The sequence below is a fragment of the Oncorhynchus nerka genome, unplaced genomic scaffold (genome assembly GCF_034236695.1).
Source record: "Oncorhynchus nerka isolate Pitt River unplaced genomic scaffold, Oner_Uvic_2.0 unplaced_scaffold_909, whole genome shotgun sequence".
In the NCBI taxonomy this organism is placed as follows: Eukaryota; Metazoa; Chordata; class Actinopteri; order Salmoniformes; family Salmonidae; genus Oncorhynchus; species Oncorhynchus nerka.
In genome coordinates this window covers 112,001-118,850 of record NW_027040391.1, presented here as the reverse complement: position 1 = coordinate 118,850, position 6,850 = coordinate 112,001, and the positions used below count along the sequence as shown (strand labels likewise).

At 44.8% G+C, this 6,850-nt stretch overlaps 1 non-coding gene across 1 annotated transcript; it reads left to right on the top strand.

Moving 5' to 3' along the window:
- Positions 1-4,922: 4,922 nt before the first annotated feature.
- On the top strand, positions 4,923-5,113 carry LOC135570732 (U2 spliceosomal RNA). Its single transcript, XR_010463584.1, has one exon. It is a non-coding gene; the product is annotated as a U2 spliceosomal RNA (small nuclear RNA).
- The last annotated feature ends 1,737 nt before the right edge of the window (positions 5,114-6,850 follow it).

Genomic DNA, 6,850 nt, shown 5'->3' with positions numbered 1-6,850 from the left:
ACAGTTGTATTTGGTGCATGTGACAAAGTTTGATAAGTATTCAGACCCTCTACTCAGTACTTTGTTGAAGCACCTTTGGCAGCGATTACAGCCTTGAGTCTTCTTGGGTATGATGCTACAAGCTTGGCTCACCTGTATTTGAGTAGTTTCTGCGTACAGCTTCAAGGCCTCTCCATCCTCCTGCTGGTTCCAGCTCCGTCACAATGCAGTTGGACAGTGAAGATGAAAAGGATTTCCTTGCCAATCTATGATTTATCATATGTACAGTACGTACGCAAGGAGTGGACTTCCTGGAGCTGGTGGAGAGACACAGCTGATGGTGGCAGTGTGAGCGAGAACAGTGGCAATATCTGGAGGAAACCATGGAGCAGCTAGCCTGCCAAGCAGCACAACAACCTGGAGAGAGATGCCTAGCACACACATTATCTGAGTTAAGCTGCTTGTTCAATAAGATAGCATGTATACCTTGTTATTAGCTTGTATCTATAATTGTTGATCAGTTAGGTAGCATGTTTACTACCAATTCACTGCTTAAAACTATAATTGTTCAGAATGTGTTGGTTTACTACCAATACACTGCTTAAAACTATAATTGTTCAGAATGTGTTGGTTTACTACCAATACACTGCTTAAAACTATAATTGTTCAGAATGTGTTGGTTTACTACCAATACACTGCTTAAAACTATAATTGTTCAGAATGTGTTGGTTTACTACCAATACACTGCTTAAAACTATAATTGTTCAGAATGTGTTGGTTTACTACCAATACACTGCTTAAAACTATAATTGTTAAGAAAATAAATTACATCGAATTGTTCAATAATGTGTAAATGTATAATAAACACAGAAATCCCAAAACCTAGAAAAAGGAACAGACAACCCACCCAACTCACGCCCTGACCATACTAAAACAAAGACAACCCACCCAACTCACGCCCTGACCATACTAAAACAAAGACAACCCACCCAACTCACGCCCTGACCATACTAAAACAAAGACAACCCACCTAACTCACGCCCTGACCATACTAAAACAAAGACATAACATAGACAACCCACCCAACTCACGCCCTGACCATACTAAAACAAAGACAACCCACCCAACTCACGCCCTGACCATACTAAAACAAAGACAACCCACCCAACTCACGCCCTGACCATACTAAAACAAAGACAACCCACCCAACTCACGCCCTGACCATACTAAAACAAAGACAACCCACCCAACTCACGCCCTGACCATACTAAAACAAAGACAACCCACCCAACTCACGCCCTGACCATACTAAAACAAAGACAACCCACCCAACTCACGCCCTGACCATACTAAAACAAAGACAACCCACCCAACTCACGCCCTGACCATACTAAAACAAAGACAACCCACCTAACTCACGCCCTGACCATACTAAAACAAAGACATAACATAGACAACCCACCCAACTCACGCCCTGACCATACTAAAACAAAGACAACCCACCCAACTCACGCCCTGACCATACTAAAACAAAGACAACCCACCCAACTCACGCCCTGACCATACTAAAACAAAGACAACCCACCCAACTCACGCCTGACCATACTAAAACAAAGACAACCCACCCAACTCACGCCCTGACCATACTAAAACAAAGACAACCCACCCAACTCACGCCCTGACCATACTAAAACAAAGACAACCCACCCAACTCACGCCCTGACCATACTAAAACAAAGACAACCCACCCAACTCACGCCCTGACCATACTAAAACAAAGACAACCCACCCAACTCACGCCCTGACCATACTAAAACAAAGACAACCCACCCAACTCACGCCCTGACCATACTAAAACAAAGACAACCCACCCTACTCACGCCCTGACCATACTAAAACAAAGACAACCCACCCAACTCACGCCCTGACCATACTAAAACAAAGACAAAACAAAAGATCTCAGGTCAGAAGGTGACACATGCAGGACAAGCGAACGGGGGAGCACTTTGATGTCTTGTTCGCAAAAGCAGCTGCTATGGCAACAAAGTTGGACCAACAACCTATTCAGATGCCTCACATCCGCAAACTTTCAAAGCGTTACACCGGTCAGGCTGCAGCCCAGTGAATACTCAGCCCACATCCATCCTGATGCCCAGTCTTTGTACAGAGCCCAGTTCTACAACACCTTGGACACAGTGAATACTCAGCCCACATCCATCCTGATGCCCAGTTCTACAACACCGTGGACACGGTGAATACTCAGCCCATATCCATCCTGATGCTCAGTTCTACAACACCGTGGACACAGTGAATACTCAGCCCATATCCATCCTGATGCCCAGTTCTACAACACCTTGGACACAGTGAATACTCAGCCCACATCCATCCTGATGCCCAGTCTTTGTACAGAGCCCAGTTCTACAACACCTTGGACACAGTGAATACTCAGCCCATATTCATCCTGATGCCCAGTCTTTGTACAGAGCCCAGTTCTACAACACCTTGGACACAGTGAATACTCAGCCCATATCCATCCAGAATTGAATTCAAGTCTTCTGCAGGTGCAGCTGGCCATGTTTGGGACTAATTCTACATATCAAACGAGCTCAGATGTTGCTGGCATTATTGGGGAAATGGTGCCAGAGGTGAAAGGTCTCTTCAGTCAGGTGGAAGCTTTAGGAAGGGTCTGCTGGTCGTCCCTGCCTCCTCTGTCGAGGCTGAGAGGAGTTTTAGTGCCCGGGAGGCTTAAGACATGGCTTAGATCATCCATGAGTCAAACAAGGCTGAATAATGTGGCCATGTGGTACGTGCACTAGCAGAAACTGGACAGACTGGACCTGGACAGGTTTAATGGAAGCCTTCACTTAGATCCAGTGGTGAACCGTGACTATAGGACCTCGGCTTCCAGAGGGACCAAAAATCTTCCAATACGTTGTGTCAAACTATAAAATCATAAAAATAACAGAAAACATAGCATCACTTAATGCGCCCGACATTATATAGTCTGTAGTCGGGCCGTTCTAGTGAAGGAGGAGCTTTTTGATGACATTGTGAACAATGACATTCACTCCAGTCGGCCCCATGAAGTCAGAACAATACAATAGCACAACTATTTGATTAACAAAATTAAATGAACAAACCAGCTATTACTTCCCATTGCAAAAATATATCACCGATTAGTGTGGTGAACGTCATAAATTAAAGTTACAACACAACAATGTTTCACAGTCATGTGAGGTCCTGGTGGACCTAATGGATAACAGTACAATCATTTGTGCTTCGGCTCATTAAATGGGGTTAATGTGGGGCTCATTAAATGGGGTTAATGTAGGGCTCATTAAATGGGGTTAATGTAGGGCTCATTAAATGTGGTTAATGTAGGGCTCATTAAATGGGGTTAATGTAGGGCTCATTAAATGGGGTTAATGTAGGGCTCATTAAATGGGGTTAATGTAGGGCTCATTAAATGGGGTTAATGTAGGGCTCATTAAATGTGGTTAATGTAGGGCTCATTAAATGGGGTTAATGTAGGGCTCATTAAATGTGGTTAATGTAGGGCTCATTAAATGGGGTTAATGTAGGGCTCATTAAATGGGGTTAATGTAGGGCTCATTAAATGGGGTTAATGTAGGGCTCATTAAATGGGGTTAATGTAGGGCTCATTAAATGGGGTTAATGTAGGGCTCATTAAATGGGGTTAATGTAGGGCTCATTAAATGGGGTTAATGTAGGGCTCATTAAATGGGGTTAATGTAGGGCTCATTAAATGGGGTTAATGTAGGGCTCATTAAATGGGGTTAATGTAGGGCTCATTAAATGGGGTTAATGTAGGGCTCGTTAAATGGGGTTAATGTAGGGCTCATTAAATGGAGTTAATATTGGTCTCATCAGGCTCAGGTAGCATCAGATTAGAATGTTCATGCTGAATCAAAGCTCTCATCAAATCCAGACATTTATATGCGTTATAATGCTTTTGAATGACACTTCCAAGTTTTGGTGGAAACTACCAGGTTACCCGGGAGAAAAGTGATTTATTATCGTATAATACCGGGGAAATAATCAACCTTAATGCGCATACAGGTGGATTCACAAGACACCAATCAAGTAACTTACATATACAGTATCTTCATTCGGCCTAATGGCATTTTATGAAGTTAGTTATAGTGACTGAGTAAGTCTAATTATAAAAGTAAGCCTCCAAAGTGCCATGTTTCTTAGTTTATTATGTGGAGGAAACATTTAGGCAGCCAGGACCATCCGCTCCTTAGCTCTCTTACTGCAGTCCAGTGCCATAGACATCTTTGAAGTTTGGCCTCTAGTAATTTAGGAGGGACACTTTATGAAGGCCTTCTCACAATGGACTTATCATACAAGGCTCTACAGACAGATACAAAAAAAGACAGGCTATTTTTATTGTTGACGTTATTTTCGTTGACGATGTCTTGAAGTCAAGTCGTTCAACATTGAAATGCAGTTTCTGTACCACACAGGACAACCAGGGAAAAGCGACGGTCGGTGGAACTCTGGCGCCACCAAGTGGACAATTGCTTCAGTTCGTTTGTGGCAGCAATGCTACCAGATATACTTGATACAAGATCAAATGTTACGTCAATATTATTATCTCCAAATTGCCCCCCCATCCCCCCCTCCCCACACGTTATATATTATTATTCCAATTTAGCTGTTGATCAGGTTAACGTGTTCTCTCATTTCTGATTGGAGGGCGGATGACCACGTGATCTTAGGACCTACAAATGTGTTACTTTGTAACAGTAAAACGTGGTTATTCCTGGCGTTGATCAACTCCACATCCATGCCACCATTTATTTAAAGCATTATATTTTTTATGGAAAACAAAAAGCATACAGTGCTCATTTTGGTGTAATCATAACTGAGTTTGACGTGTCGGAGAACGGCCACTTCGTCCCGAAACCATTGTAGGTATCGCTTCTCGGCCTTTTGGCTAAGATCAAGTGTAGTATCTGTTCTTATCAGTTTAATATCTGATACGTCCCCTATCTGGGGACCATATATTAAATTGATTTTTGGAATAGGGAGATGGAATAGGGGCTTGCTCCGTCCACTCCACGCATCGACCTGGTATTGCAGTACCTCCAGGAACGGTGCACCCCCTTTCATTGTAAAGAGAAATCAGACAGAGGAAGCAGAGTTGCTTCGTTGGTCTATAATTGTATTTTCACATTGAGCAACTGTTTGAACGTTAAATGACGAGACATAGGCATTGATGCGAGTGACCAGTCTTGTTCAGTACATCACAACACATCCGGGTATCTCAAGCACCCCGGTAAAACACAAGAGTTGCAGTAATGAACATTTACCAACAGATGGCATCACTGTGCCATCTTACACCCATAACATCTTCCATTTCATAAAATAGGATCCAATTCCATGTATTCAATTCATAGGCTGGTTTTCTCATAGTTTTGTAGACTTTCCATTGGCGTACAGAAACACAATCCACAATAGAAATAAGGAAAGCTGGATACAACGGGGGAACACTACCGATAGGAATGTATAGGCCTCAAACCACACCAAAACATTTGGACTAAACTATTGAATGTCAGATAAATCATGTAAAACAATCTGGTTGATGGTTAGCCTCATATACATGATCTATTTCAAATGTAGAACATACATCTAACTCAACAATAGGGAAACGATGTGTGAGTTTAGCTATTGTCTGCTTCAGATGTATATTGACAAAGGGCACTGATCGATCTTCTCCTCTCCAGCCCTCTCTCCTCCTATCTTCTCCTCTCCAGCCCTCTCTTCTCCTCTGGTCTGGTCCTATCTTCTCCTCTCCAGCCCTCTCTTCTCCTCTGGTCTGGTCCTATCTTCTCCTCTCCAGCCCTCTCTTCTTCTCTGGTCCTATCTTCTCCTCTCCAGCCCTCTCTTCTCCTCTTCTCTGGTCCTATCTTCTCCTCTCCAGCCCTCTCTTCTCCTCTCCTCTGGTCCTATCTTCTCCTCTCCAGCCCTCTCTTCTCCTCTCCTCTGGTCCTATTTTCTCCTCTCCAGCCCTCTCTTCTCCTCTTCTCTGGTCCTATCTTCTCCTCTCCAGCCCTCTCTTCTCCTCTCCTCTGGTCCTATCTTCTCCTCTCCAGCCCTCTCTCCTCCTATCTTCTCCTCTCCGGCCCTCTCCTCTCCTCTGGTCCTATCTTCTCCTCTCCAGCCCTCTCTCCTCCTCATATCTTCTCCTCTCCAGCCCTCTCTTCTCCTCTCCTCTGGTCCTATCTTCTCCTCTCCAGCCCTCTCTTCTCCTCTGGTCCTATCTTCTCCTCTCCGGCCCTCTCTTCTCCTCTGGTCTGGTCCTATCTTCTCCTCTCCAGCCCTCTCTTCTCCTCTCCTCTGGTCCTATCTTCTCCTCTCCAGCCCTCTCTTCTCTTCACCTCTCCTCTGGTCCCATTTTCTCCTCTCCAGCCCTCTCTTCTCCTCTCTCTATCTTCTCCTCTCCTCTGGTCCTATCTTCCCCTCTCCAGCCCTCTCTTCTCCTCTCCTCTGGTCCTATCTTCTCCTCTCCAGCCCTCTCTTCTCCTCTCGTCTGGTCCTATCTTCTCCTCTCCAGCCCTCTCTTCTCCAGCCTGGTCCTATCTTCTCCTCTCCAGCCCTCTCTTCTCCTCTCGTCTGGTCCTATCTTCTCCTCTCCAGCCCTCTCTTCTCCTTTCGTCTGGTCCTATCTTCTCCTCTCCAGCCCTCTCTTCTCCTCTCGTTCTATCTTCTCCTCTCCTCTGGTCCTATCTTCCCCTCTCCAGCCCTCTCTTCCTCTCTCCTCTGGTCCTATCTTCTCCTCTCCAGCCCTCTCTTCTCCTCTCGTCTGGTCCTATCTTCTCCTCTCCAGCCCTCTCTTCTCCTT